This window comes from Mirounga leonina, unplaced genomic scaffold, assembly GCF_011800145.1.
Source record: "Mirounga leonina isolate KUSES-001 unplaced genomic scaffold, KU_Mleo_1.0 Mir_101609, whole genome shotgun sequence".
NCBI lineage: Eukaryota > Metazoa > Chordata > Mammalia > Carnivora > Phocidae > Mirounga > Mirounga leonina.
In genome coordinates, this window is record NW_023270164.1 from 9,079,699 (window position 1) to 9,094,841 (window position 15,143).

Below are 15,143 nucleotides of genomic sequence, written 5' to 3' on the forward strand. Positions count from 1 at the left end.
TTTCTTTCTTCCTTCCTTCCTTCCTTTCTTTCTTTCTTTCTTTCTTTCTTTTGTTTTTTTTTTTAAGATTTTATTTATTTATTTGACAGAGAGAGAGAGAGCACAAGCAGGGGGGAGCGGCAGGCAGAGGGAGAAGTAGGCTCCCCGCTGAGCAGGGAGCCCGATGTGAGGCTCGATCCCAGGACCCCGGGATCATGACCTGAGCCGAAGGCAGATGCCTAACTGACTGAGCCCCCCGGGGCGCCTTATCTGGTAACTTTCTGAATGACAAGTCTGATCATGTTACTTTATCCTCAAACACTCTCATTGGCTGCCTTATTACTATCAGAGTAATGATAATAGCCACCCTTTATTATATACTAAGTGATTCACATGCATTATCTTATCCTGTGAAGTAAAACTGCAACAAAGTTATAATTATCCCCCTTTGCAGGTAAGAACAGTGAGTCTCTGGAAGGGCAAGTTTCCTCCAAGGTCACACAGCTAATCAAGGGTTGATCTGGAAAGTGTTTTAGCTGACTCCCAGGCCATGCTATTAATCTCATCACTGGGTTGCTTCTCAGTGAATTCAGATTCTGGCTTTCAAAGCCCTCTGTGGACAGGACCCAAAATAGTTTTTCAAATTTATCTTCCCCAACTCGTCACACTCCACACCTCAGCTCTACTAGACAATTAGCTATTCCTTCAACAACTTTGAACATCCCTCTTTCCTGCTCCTGCTAATTTATCTGGCTAGAAGTCGATTCGTCGATTCGCCCACACCTACGCCTGTCACCCTTGTGGCAGACTGTGCATTCTCTTCTACAATGTGATCTTGATCCTTGAATCTGGGCTGGCTATAGTGACTCTCTCCTTTACCAATAGGATATGGCAGAAGTGACGTTGCGTGACTTCCAAGGCCAGGTCAGAAAAGTCCACACAGTTTCTGCCTGAGACCACCATGCTACGGAGGCCACGTGCACCCCAGTGGCAGCCCAGCTGAGCTCTCAAATGATTTCTGGTTGTGTGCACCATCTTGGACATCCAGCCCCTGGAGCCTGCAGATGAGTATACACCATCACATGTGATCACTACCACTTAAGAGAACCCAGCAAGAACTGCTCCGCCGAGAACCTTCCTGAATTCCTAAACATAAGATTTTTAGATAATTAAAATGATGCTTTAATGCCACTAAGTTTTGGGGTAAACTATACAACCAGAGAAACCATGACAGCCTTATAATCTCCCAGTGCCCTAATTAAATGCCAATCTCTGTAAGAAGCTTCCCTAGTCAGATTTAATTTCCACCTCCGGAAACTCTCATAACAATTAGCTTCTCAAATACGTCACGTATTAAAGTTGGCCTTATATTAGTTCTTCGTGGGCTTGTGGGCTTACTTTTTCCCTCTAATCTACACATTTTGAGGGTAGGAAGAGTCCAGTATTGGTATTCATTAATCTTTATGTTCCGTTGCTACTTGCCCTGTGCCTGATACTAAGTAGACACTTAATAAATGTGTGTCATCCTGAACTAATCCGAAGAGATAAGGAATATCTTATTCTCTACCAATAGGAGAGACCTGTAAATCTCCTGTTGCAGAGATTTGTAGAGAATTATAGGCCTAATGGAGCTATAGCCTTTTGCTGCACTCCAGGCCCAAATAAAACGGTAAAATGTGCCAATAAAAGAGTAAAAAGCCTCCATGAAATAGGAGAGACAGTACAGAGTCCAATAATTGAAGAGAATGGGTTCTGCCAGCCCGGGTAGGAATATTGGCTCTACCACTTATGAGCTACACGATCTTCATAAGCGCCTTCTCATCCAGAACTTTAGTTGTCTCCTCTGGAAAATGGATTAATAGTGCCCCCCAACTAGGGTTGTCCTGAGGAGAAAATGAGATAATTTCTGTAAAGCAGTTAATTTGATGTTTCAAAATTAAGGTTTCAACAAATGATACTTACTCATACCGTAGGTAGCGAGTGTACATTACAATTTCTAAGACAACATCAATTTCATAATTTCATTCTTAGAATTCTAACACAATGATTTGTCACATAAATCACATAAAAATCACTATTTGTAAGAGTCCTTTTACCTATATCCACAGACCATACATAAACCTGTGCTAGACCCTTTGTCTTGATTTTTGTTTGAAAAAATATGGTCACCATGCCCACTGACCACAGGAGCAAAATCTCCTGCTTTCTTAAAAAAAGATTTTATTTATTTGTTTGAGAGAGAGAGAGCATGAGTGGGGTGAAGGGGCAGAAAGAGAGGGAGAAGCAGACTCCCTGCTGAGTAGGGGCAGCCAAAGTGGGGCTCAATCCCAGAACCCCAGGATCATGACCTGAGCTTAAGGCAGACGCTGAGCCACCCAGGCGTCCTCTTAAATCTCTTGTTTTTGATGAGTCACCCCCTGTGCCGTGAGGACCACGAGGCAAGCCTTAGTCACTCTTCCACACCCCAGTGGGACGTACAGGAAGAAGAGTATCTTCAGCTGGATTTGGCGACCAGCGTCTGCTCTGGCAAACGTGACCTCAAGTTGTTGCCACAGTGGCTTGGACTGTAGACAATGCTTCCTAGGGAAACTAGAGGAGGCAAGACCCCCAACATGGCATTGAGAAGCAAAATGTGACATTACTAAGTGAGGCGCAATTCCAGGGCTCACCGTTTACACTGTTGAATTCCAGGGGGCATCATTCCCATAGGACACAGTGTAATGGGGTCCCCTGGACGTGTGCAGCATGGCAGCTTGGATCCCCATGAACACTACGTGCCTTTCCTGAATCTGTCTTCCCTACTGCAGGGGGGAAAAAAAGCGCTTGGAGTGCACTCCACCCCAATCTGTAAGTTCTCTCAAGTGTGGGTACCGAGAAGTACTTTACTGTGGAAAAGAGCACAAAATAATTTGTATAATGATTACTCTGCAAGATGTGAAGAGATACTCTGAAACCATTATCTACCATGAAAGGCTCAAAACAGATCTGGCGTTCCTATTTTTCCAAAATAGAGACAACTCTTGCAGCATAAACTTTAGTTAAGTGTATGTTCCAGTTTTCTTTTCTCAAGAAAGTCCTCCTTCCTCCTCCCAAACAAATCAGCCAATACAGTTGTTCACAGCCCTACTCATCATGTGACATTTATGACCAGGACATCAGTGGGGAATATAATGAAAGCAGATAATTAGAAACGTCCCCCCAAAATGATTTTAAACATAACGGAGGGCTAAAAACAAAACAAAACAAAACAAAACAAACAAACACCTCAACCCTTGGCTTTGTTCTTCTGTTCTTAATGTGTGCATTTTGTTCCTTGGGGTGGCTTATACAATACAAAGCCAATGTTGAATCAAAAAGCTGGACTACACTCAAATAAACCCAGAGGTATGGAATCTTCTAGCAATGAGGGTCTTAGAAGATCTTGCTGAAGTCCATCCTAATCCCTTGGGCTCCAGCTTTTTATGCTGTCTTCAGTGGAAATGGGAAAACTTCTCACCATTACCATCCCTTGCCATACAGGGAATCAGTCCTTCCTTTTGGGTACACATCATTGTGTCCCCAAACATTTACCCAAAGAGAAAACCCTGCAACCCACAGGCTCTGGCTTTCTTTTATTGGCTGTCTAGGCCGGCCCCTGAAAGAACTGGGGGATGGAGGGGATGGGAAGAAAGCACGGGCCTTTGTTAGCATAAAAGAATTGGAACAGGACAACGTGAAGAAGTAGCCTTCTTCTGTACTAAACACAACTCCCCAGTGTTGAAACCTTTTATCCTGATCAATGAGAGTGCTCTGATAATGGCCACAAGCCCTACTCCCTTCCCACTACTCCTTATAGAACCCCAACCAGGGACCGAACTCACTGAATCTTCGTAAGAATTTGGCAAAATGGGCATTATTGCTTTACTGAAAATGAAACCAAGACAGAGATAAGGTCATCGAGCTACAAGTCAACAAGATCTGGGATTGGATCCCAAGTCTGCTGACCTCAAAGCCTACAGCCGGATGCCTCTAGCTTATGCAGTCCACACTGCAGCTTAAACCATATACCACCTAAAAACATGGGTCGAGTCTAGATCCAGAAGCAGAATCTCCCTGTGGGTCCCAAAGATTTTCCTCTCATTTGGGCATCCTGGGCTTTGCCAAGATTTCAAAAGAAAGGAGACGCCAGTCCTTATATCTTGTTAAATCCTAAAATCTACTAACCCTTCCTTACCCCTCCCTTTGCCTACCTGTTCCATCTACTTTTCAGCACTTGTGGGCACTCACAGCTAGGGGAAGGGCCATGGAATCAGTAGTCACACGGGATGAGATGGAAACAGATGTGTGTCCCTGTTCCTCTGGAAACAAACAAACAAAAAAGTATAGGTACACGGCACCAAAGGTAGCATCACCAAAATAAGATACGGCATATATTCGTTCATTCACTAATACTTGATGAGCAATTAAAATGATCAGATTTCCCCTAACACTTTCTCCTCTCTAGGAGGCGTCTACACTGGTACAACCTTTCTGGAGGACAACTGAGCAATACTTATGAAATCTATAAGAATTACATGCACACATACCATTTGTCGTGGACTACGTTCCCTAGAAACAGAGGCTGCAACCAGGACTCTTGTGCAGGTTACTTATTGAGGGAATGTTCTCTGGAGAAGCCTGCAGGGGAGTAAGAGAAGCGGGATGTTGGGAGAAGGAACTAGGGCAAGATGTGGCTTCAGATCCATCTAGCCTCTGCCTGATCCCACAAGGCGCTCTTGAGTGAAAAGTGGACCACCGAGGCCGTTCTGCCCAGAGACAAAGAGGCCGGGCTGCTATACCCACACATCTGTTTGTCACTGGTCAAGGGCTGCCCCCAGAAGGGCATATGGCTTCTAAGACATCTGCAGGCCAGGCAGCAACTGTCAGTCAGCAACAGTTCCCCGGAAAAGAAAGCAGGTGTGAGCTTTTAGCAACCACCATCTGCCGCAGCTAGGGAATGGGTGTGCCAGTCGCATAAAAGCGTTCTGGGCCAGGCACCAACAACATCTGCCATCGTTGGACCCAGCAATCCCATATCTAGTAATTCATCCTCCGTATGTTTGCACTTGTGCAACATAATGCATGTCCAAGTTTACTCATCGCCGCATTGTTTATAATAGGAAAAGGCCCGTCAATAAACGACACATTAGTGGTTAGTTACATTACGGCACATCCATACAATGGAATATTTGGTGGGTGTGGGAAAAATAAGAGTAAGGAAACTTTCCATGTAGGGATATAGGATGACTTTCAGTATGTATTTTCACGTGAAAAAAGCAAGATGCAGAATGCAATATGTATAATAGTATGCCACTATATATGTCTGTTTTAAGAATATATATACATATGTGTTTGTATATGCTTAAGTTAACCCTAGAAGGATAGACAAGACATTGGATACACTGTGGCTGGAAGACAGAGTGGAAGGGAAAGTTTATGGTGTCTATCACTTTGTACCTTATAAATTTTATACTATATGAATATATTACCTATTCAAATGAAATGAGTGAAGATGGATGGATAGATAGATAAATAGATACATACATACATACATACATAGATTTGCCCTGAAACCCACCCAGGAGTTTCTGCCTCTCCCTTGACAACCCAAAGAGGCAGAACCATGGGACATTTTAAAACTCAACTGTTTTCCTCTTCAGGGGTAAGTAACTTCCTTCCTGATGATTGCTACTGTATTCCCTGCACTTGTGTGTAATCTCTGTTTTAACCAATAGCCTCTTACTTTCCAACTGCAACAGGCTTTCTTTTTGAATTCTGAGCCAGGCTATAACGGAAAGCCAGATTTCCCAAAACATATTAAATTTAGGCTACATAGGTTTCTTTCTTTTTTTTTTTTTTTAAGATTTATTTATTTATTTTAGAGAGGTGGAGGGAGGAGGGGCAGATGGAGAGGGAAAGAGAGAATCCCAAGCAGATGCCCCGCTGAGTGTGAAGCCTGACATGGGGTTGATCTCACGACCCTGAGATCACGGCCTGAGCCGAAATCAAGAGTCAGACGCATAACCGACTGAGCCACCGAGGCACCCCTAGGCTACATAGGTTTCTGCCCTGCAGGACTTATCAGAGCCTTTAAAGTTACAATGTGCATTTTGAATCTCCTTAAAGATGCAGAATTGTCCCTAAAATTAAGGGCTCAGCTGGGCAGTTCTTGCTTGAGCTCTCTCAATGACTGCAGTAATCTGAAAGTTCGACTGAGCTGCATGTCCAAAATGGCTCATTCACATGGTTGGCAGTTTGGCTGTCGGTTGGAAGTTCAGTTGGGCTGTGAGCTGGAGCACTTCCATAGGGCCTTGACAGCATGTGGGTCTCAGGGTAGTTAGATTCCTTACATGCACTTGACTTCCCCACAGCAAGTGTCCCAAGAACCAAGCAGAAGCCATATGGCCTTCTCTGAACTTGCCTCAAAAATTATGCAGCTCACTTTTGCTAGTTCTGTTGGTGACAAAGGAGTCACTAAGGGCAGCCCAGATTCAGGTGGAGAGGCCATAGAACCCACCTGGGAAGAGCGTCAAAGAATTTGTGGACATGTCTAAAAACTGCCACAGTTCATCATTCCTGTGATTGTACAGATGGGGCCCAAGAAGAATATTTCACCAAAAAAACAATTGAATCCATGCTGCAGAAAAGATCAAGTGGTAGTAGGTGCATTTCAGCCTCAAATACGGGGTTTCCTTAAGCACTCAGAGGATGCTATATAAACATGCAGTGACATTTCATCAAAGGCAAAGCTGGTTTCTGCATGAACCTGCTCTGGACTATGAATCATGTCTATTTGTCATGGAATCATGCCATGTGTTAACTGCATGTTTCACTGACTTATTTTTGAAAACTGACAGATAAAGCTGGTTTTGAGATTAATTATAGTGTGTAAGAAGGAAAGATCTGTCAAGTGTTCTATATCAGTCTATTTAATAATCATACCATTTGCAACTACGAAGAAACTATAGCATTTCTGACCAATTTCACCGTGTTTATGAGGATTGAACTGTGCATCCTTTTTGAAACTAAAATTTGTTCTTTAATATTGATTTATTTATTGATTTCTTTATTGATTTATCTTTGAGAGTGAGAGAAAGAAAGGTGGGGAGAGGCAGAGGAAGAGGGAGAAAGAGAATCTCAAGCAGGCTCCATGCCCAGTGCAGAGCCTGATATGGGGCTTGATCTCATAACCCTGAGATCATGACCTGAGCCTAAACCAAGAGTTGGACGCTTAACCAACTGAGCCACCCAGGCGCCCCTGAAACTAAAATTTGAGGGGATGAAATGATGCTCTATGGTTTACTTTGACAGAAAGAACCGAAAACCCATTAATCTTTAGTATAGGAATTTTGAGTCCTCGGTTTGGATCATCAATATTACTTCAGTCTTTCAGTGATGTTTGTCTATGGAAGTAAAGTTGAACATCCAGATGAAAGAAAATGCTGACTTCCTTTACCATCTAACTAAAGGAAGAAAATGCCGGTAGGATTTTAGTTCATCAGGACAATAAATCAAAAATGAGGACCCCCACTTAAGCATATTATAGCGGCAAAGTTCCTCGTCAGCAAGTCTGAGGATTATGTAACCACTACAAGTCCCGTCTCCCCAGTCCAGTAAAACGACATTAGCAGCAAAAGCTCAGAGAGCATGTGAGTAATGCATAATTAACACATTTTGGAAATCATGTGGCTAAGGCAAGTAAATCTTTCACAAGCTCTTAATATACAAGAAAGATTTTACATATTCCGTGAAGAGAGGAGAGCAAAACAGGCTGGCTGTAGAAGTAGTTTGAAAAAAGATGGGATAATTTTTTAAGTGGGAAGGAGGCATGGGTCTTTGTCCTTGGTCCTTGTGCCTTTGGTTAAGCAGATTAGCCGAGGAGCCAGAGGAGGCAAACAAAGGTGCTTCTGTCCCCTCCAGCCAAGCTGGAAATAAGGACATGATTCATGAACCAACATGGAGCAAGTAAGCTGGGGCAGGACAGCACATCCTCAATGGCAGGTCACAGCACCAAACGGCAAGGGGCAGAAACAATAGGAGAAAGCTACGGAGTGGAGGAAGGGCTGGTTTGTTCAGGAAAGCTGAAGTTATAAGAAAAACAAACCATAGTGAAATACTGGGCACCCACCTTCCCAATCACAGGCCAGTGTGCAAAGGGCTCTTGTCACTTTACTAAGAGGGGTCCAGCTTCACAACCTTCCATGTTTTCCTTGCTACTGATGAGTCCACAGGGGACACCATGTGGACCGTGTTAAAGACTCGGCAGATCTTAAAACTGGAAAAGACCATAGAGATCATTTGGTTCAGCCATTTTCACTTTGGGAGTCCTCTGGCTCTCAATACACGACGATTTTCTTGTCTTCAAAGGACCTCGGGCTCAATTGTTTGTTGTCATCTTTGCATGGTTACCTCCTACTTCGAAGGTCTTCTCAGCAATCTCCATTTTCTCAGAGCTCTCTGTGAACCCCAGACTCTTGGAATTGCCCGAGACTTCCCACTTGGCAGTCACCGTGGCTTCTCTATCGCTTCCCAAACGTCTTAGGTTCCCACTTGGCTGCTGGAGAGAAAGCTGGTTGGGTCTTTTCTGGATACTTGAAAACTAATTTCCTGGAGAACTATTTTTAAAAAGATTTTATTTATTTATTTGAGTGAGAGAGAGAGAGAGAGAAAGCACGAGACGGGGGAGGGTCAGAGAGGTAAGCAGACTCCCTGCTGAGCAGAGAGCCCGATATGGGACTCTGATCCTGGAACTCCAGGATCATGACCTGAGCTGAAGGCAGACGCTTAACCGACTGAGCCACGCAGGCGCCCCGCCTGGAGAACTTTTGAGAACCACCTGCTCCCGGCCAGTGCTTCATGCTGGAAGCATTGGTGACTGTTACTCCAACCTTCCACCCACAACCTCCAGACCCTCATTCCCCTAGGTTCCCCACATCATATAAACCCTTAAGCCCTTAGTTTCCTGCAATGCAGAGAGCAGCCCTATCTTCCTGATCAAACCCTGTCTTCCTGTCAAAGTTTGCTTAGATTGAGAGGTATCCAAACCTTCCTGCTGCACAGTGAGAGCAAAGATTGTTACTTGAACGCAAGGGTTCTGGGACTGGGGTGCGTGATTCCCGCTCCCAAATTGTGGGGTGCAGGAATCATGAGCACCCTGGACCAAGGGAAACCCAAAAGACATATATATATTCACTGTGCCTCTTGATTTTAAGTATCAGAAACCCATTGGAGCCAGCTTCAGCAGAAATATATGAGAGGGGTATTATAAGGATACTAAGGTGTGTCCTGGAATTAAAGGTAGAGTTAGATGATCAAACTTCAAGAATAGGAGAGAACAGGGCTTGAGGAAAATGGGGAACTCATGAATTCCTCCCTCTTCATCTTTAGATTTTTTTACTTCTCTCTGAATTTCTGCTTTGTTCTTCCCTTTCACTGCAGAAAGGTTTTCTCTGTCTCCCAGGCAAATGGAAGCAAAGATTCTGGATTAGTTTATATAGAAAACGCAGGTAGAAATAGGACGAGGGCCATTCTCTTGCACCAAATCTCTACTGGTGTCAAGTTCACCAAAATTTGAATGCAGTCTGTGAACACAGAGGCTGGAGCCTCAGGCTGGAAAGAGGGCATGGCTGGGAACCTGGTAAGAGAAAAGTCTGAAATGGTGCAGAATCATATTCCAGGCTCACTGTGGAAGTGAACACACACACACACACACACAAATGGCTCGCCAATAGTATACAGAGTAACAAACCCAGGAAACAGGGTGTGTGTGCCACTTCCCTTCAATTTCCTACCCTGAAGGAGAGCTGAGTTGAAGCAACTACCAAACCTTTCAACGAAGTCAGCATGTGAAAATAAAACAAAGGAAAAGGAAAACAAAAAGCAAGGAAAAGGCACTCCAAATGAATGTGCAAACAAAAATTCTAGAGCACATAAGGGAGTTCTATGCTAAGGAAAAAACATCTAACAAAATAATCTGATATCAACTCAGTGAAGTCAATGTTATGGAACTGAAAGCAACTTCAGAACAATCATGTTTGAGATGCTCTAGATCAGTGAAGGCATAACATGCATTAGAGGGAGGGCAGGGGTCCTGCAGGGGCGCCAGGGTGGTTCAGTCGGTTAAGTGTCCCACCCTTGATCTCAGCTCAGGTCTTGATCTCTGGAGCCTACTTAAAAGAAAGAAAGAAAGAAAGAAAGAAAGAGGGCTGGGATCCTTCCCCTAACCCTGGGCTTCTGATCACAAGCACCTAACCCCTCAGTGCCACCTCACCCCCAAAGACCTGCTTCCCCTCTCCATTAAGACCATGAGTCCTATGCAGGGCTGTTCCTTTGTCCCTGATGGCTCTGCTTGGCCATGGCTCCAGAAAGCCTGGTCTCCTTTTTCTCCTCCAGGTTCTGGGCTCGGTGAGCACCTTCCACTGTATGCCACATGCCACTCTCATCTGGGAGACTTCTTACCGAAGGTCTTTTCGGTTCTTCCATGGTTGTGTGTTTTTTTTTTTAATTGACTATTTTTTAGAGCAGTTTTAGACTTATAGGAAAAGAAATTGGAAAGTACAGAGAGTTCCCAAATGCCTCCCCCTCCACCACCAACCCAGTTTCCCCTACTTTTTACATCTTACATCAATGTGGTACATTTGTTACAATGGATGAACCAGTATTGGTACATTATTGTTAACTAAAGTCCATAGTACAAATGTTTAATAACATGTATTCACCATTACTGTATCAGACAGGATAGTTTCACTGCCCCCCAAAATCCTTTGTGCTCCCCCTACAAATTCCTCTCTCCTATCCAACCCCCAGCAACAACCAATCTTTTTACTGTCTCCATAATTTTGCCTTTTCTAGAAGACCATATAGTTGGAATCACACAGTATGTAGCCTTTTCATACTATCTTCTTTCACTTAGCAACATGCATTTAAGATTCCTCTAGGTCCCATCATGACTTGATAGATCATTCCTATTTTTTTTTAAGATTTTATTTATTTAATTTTTAAGAGAAAGCGAGAGAGATCACGGAGAGGGAGTGGCAAACCAACTGCTGAGCAGAGAGCCTGACGCGGGGCTCAATCCCAGAACCCTAAGACCATGACTTGAGCCGAAGGCAGATGCCCAACTGACTGAGCCACCCAGGTGCCACGATAGCTCATTTCTTTTTAGCACCAAATAACATTCTATTTTAATCTATTCACTTACTGAAGGACATTTTGATTGTTTCCAAGTTTTGGAAATTATGAACAAACTATGAACAAATATGCTATAAGCATCCATATGCAGGCTTTGGTGTAGACACAAGTTTTCAACTCCTTTGGATAAATACTAAGGAGCACTATTGCTGGATGGTATAATAAGAGTATATTTAAACTTTGTAAGAAACTGTCAAACTGTCTTCCAAAGCAGCTGTACCGTTTTACATTCCCACCAGCAATGAATGAGCGTTCCTGTTGCTCCATCTCCCTGCCAGCATTTGGTGTTGTCAGTGTTCTGGATTTTGGCCATTCTAATAGGGGTGCAGTGGGATCTCCGTTGTTTTTATTTGCATTTCCCTAATGACATAAGATATGGAGCATCTTTTCGTATGCTTATTTGCCATCTGTATATCTTCTCTGGTGAGGTGTCTATTCAGGTCTTTTGCTCATTTTTAAAAAAGATTTTATTTTATTTATTTGAGAAAGAGAGAGAGAGAGCAGGGGGGAGGAACAGAGGGAGAAGGAGAAGCAGACTCCCCGCCGAGCAGGCAGCCCAATGCGGGACTCAATCCCAAGACCCTGGGATCATGACCTGAGCCTCAGGCAGATGCTTAACCAACTGAGCCACCCAGGCACCCAAGGCCTTTTGTTCATTTTTTAACTGGGTTGTTTGTTTTCTTATTGTTGTGTCTTCAGTGAGTGCTCCTCCTTAACAACTAGTTTTCAAAAAGCCAGATTTCCAAGTTCTCCCAGGGCATTAACTACAAGCCACCACGCTGTCCCCTGAAATGTTTCACAGACCTTGAGTTGGCATTTTCCCTCTCTTTTCTGACTCTCATGTGAGTTTTTGTTTTTTTTTAAGATTTTATTTATTTATTTGACAGACAGCCAGCAAGAGCGAGAGACAGAACACAAGCAGGGGGAGTGGGAGAGGGAGAAGCAGGCTTCCCGCTGAGCAGGGAGCCTGATGCAGGGCTCGATCCCAGGACCCTGGGATCATGACCTGAGCCCAAGGCAGCTTGGGCTCAACTGAGCCACCCAGGTGCCCCTCTCATGAGAGTTTTTTGATCTGTGGACACAGACTGTGGAACTGCATGGGGCACCACTGGTGACTTCCTTCTGGGTCCAGTTGATAACAAGAGCTGCCGCCAATGCATCTGGCCAAGCCTGCTCGCAAGGAAACATTTGCAGCCTACCAGGCTGTTGCACTTGTGACAAAGAAGCCAAACAGTTAACAGCTGCCAACACTTGTTTGTAGTCATGTTGGAACACCATGGGATCCAGTTCACCTTTTTCCCAGGCCCTCTGAATCTCACATTTTTAAAGAAATCAGGGCAAGAGGAAGTTGGGAGAGCAGAAGAGCACTGAGATTCTAAGATGGCTGCAGCAATTCTTCAGGTTACACTCACGTCTTTGATCCAGATGATGAGTGTGCCCAGAGTTCTACCCAGGACTAGTGAAGAGTGCACAGGAAAAAGTAGAAGGTCTTCAGCCTGGAAACGAGGGTGGAAAGAATCATAGAAAAGACCAAATATGGGACTTGATTGGTATGGGGGATGAGTATGATGCATCTGATTCTTCTGCTCGCTGACTTGGACTTGAAGTGTGTAATGAGCTTCTTCTTGCTTCTCTGACCACGAAGTATGGAGCACTTTACATCAACCTGAGAACCTGCAGTTATGACAAGCTTCGGAATTTGACAACGACTTAATTCAAGAGGGAAAATTACCAAAGAAGTTGGAGGAAGGAAGGAAGAAGAGAAAAAAGAAAAAAAGATGACAATTTCAACAGGGAGAAGAAGTGAACAAAGCCCAGGTTTTCTTAAACTGGTTTCATAGCTCTCAGTGCTGGTAAGAAGAAGAAGAAGAGAAGGAGAAGGAGGAGGAGGAGGAGGAGGAAGAAGAATGAGGAGGAATGAGGAGGAATGCTCAAGGGGCACTAAATGATAAAGAGATGGTGAAGAAATTTCAGAAAGAGAAATAGTCCCCCAAAAAACAGGCATGAGGAGCATAAGCCTGTGAGAATGGGGGAGCATCTCCCACCCTTTGCTCTCACCCTTCTGCTCTGCTTCTGACAACAATTTGTCCAGGAGGTCACTGCCATGGTCTCTCTCACTGATTTGGACTTGAAGTAGTTGCTCAGTGAGTCTCCGGAAGGAAGAACCCTCTGTGAAACGGGTGATGAAAGAGATTCCCATGGGGTGGGATTGGACCAGGAATTCAAAGAGTTCTCTTCCCTCTGCAAAGGCCTGCCAGTGCCCTGGAGAGATGTACTGAGGAGCTGGCTCAGGCTGCCAGAACCGCTGAGGGAGAGTACAAATGAAGTTCTTCACCCAGGATATTAATGGGATCCTATTAAACATGGAAGTACAAACCTGGGAGCTGAGCAGCCGAGTCCATTCTGAAGTGCATGGCCATGGGACTTCATTCTTGATCTGCAGCAAGGACATCCTGCTCATACTTGCTCAAAAACTTCTCTGGGAGGTGTGTGTGTGTGGGGGTGCATCTGAAGGAGCCTCTACAGAAACTGAAAGAAGCTATTGGCAAGGCAATGCCAGAGCAGATGGTCAAGTACCAGGATGAATGCCAGGCACACACACAAGCAAAGATTGCAGAGATGCTGGAAGAGGAGAAAGACACGGAGCAGAGAGAACAGATTTGTTCTGGTAAAGAGGAAAAGGGGAACAGAGCCCAGAGGAAATTGGAAGAGAATGTTGAAATCGGGGAGGTGCTCTGTCAGGTGGTGGTCTGGAAAGAAACAAGAGCCATTCTGGGGAGTAGGAGGGTGAAAGCTTTCCTGGATGCCGAGGTCCAAACTCTCTGGCCCCAAGGCTGGGTGTAGACCACGTCTCTGTGTAAGGACAGCAGACCACACCATGGGCTGCTGACATCGATATTGACCAAGAAGAAAGTAATGGCTCCTTCAACATCAAGGTGAAGGAATCATAGACTAAGCCTCACAACAGGGTCCTCATCCCATCAGCCAAAATCGGCAGCCCCGCTGCTTTGCATATAAGTCTCCAGTCTTTATGTATAAAAGTAAAAAAGGAATTTTCCAAAGCCCAACCCTCTGGACCATCCCTCTCTAGCTCTCTGTAATCACCCTCAATTTTCTGGTGGAATGAACAGTGACACTGGAGCAGTCTGAGGAGAAAAGTCCCAAGAGTTCTGGCTACAAAGAGGGCTCCTGCCAGACTCAGCTGAGCAAAGCTTTCCAGAAGAACAACAGTCTTAATTGCAGCACCGCAGAGCCTGGAACCAAGTCAGTCCTGTATGCGGCATCAGACGGCATGAAAGTTTCACTCCTGCACCCCACTCACCTACTTCCATTTGACAACAACCTTCCAGACCCGAAATCTTCCACTGAGTCTCAGCGTCCATTCCTCCACAGCAGCCTCTTCAGGAGGCATTTCAGCCCCCAGCACGGTTCTCTTAAGAACCCAGCTTCATCCTCTACCTCCCTGAGCCACATGGCAAGACGATGTTCCAGCTCTTCAGGGCTATCCTACAAGTCTGCCCTCGCTGGCTCTGGCTCCCAACATGGGGTTTCTTCTAGCAGCTCTCCTCTGGAGGAACAACAATCCAGAGAGCTCCTTTTCTTCCCGAAAATGCACTCCCATGTGTACAACCTCCCCCCACAGGACAGTCTGCCAATGAGCATGTCCCAAGCCCACAGTGAGCAAACCTCTGTTTCTCAGAAGCTGGCCTTGGTGGTCCAAATGGAGATCCTGGTGCTAGAAGTCAGGGAGGAACAAAGGTACTGACCTCCTCCCTGAAGCCCACCATGGGTAGCAGCCCATGCTCCCCGAAAGGAGTTTAGCTGGTGCTCTGGGTTTCACATCTGTATTGCTGGACAGGTAATGGAGAGGCAGATCTTGGGAGGGAGAGAGTTCTGGGTTTGGAATACGGAAGCATATGTGTTTCTGAATTTCAGCACTGTGGCAGATCAGCTTG

General features: G+C 44.9%; 1 pseudogene; it reads left to right on the forward strand.

Moving 5' to 3' along the window:
* Positions 1–12,450: 12,450 nt before the first annotated feature.
* On the forward strand, positions 12,451–14,922 carry LOC118008909 (annotated as a pseudogene).
* Positions 14,923–15,143: the final 221 nt, after the last annotated feature.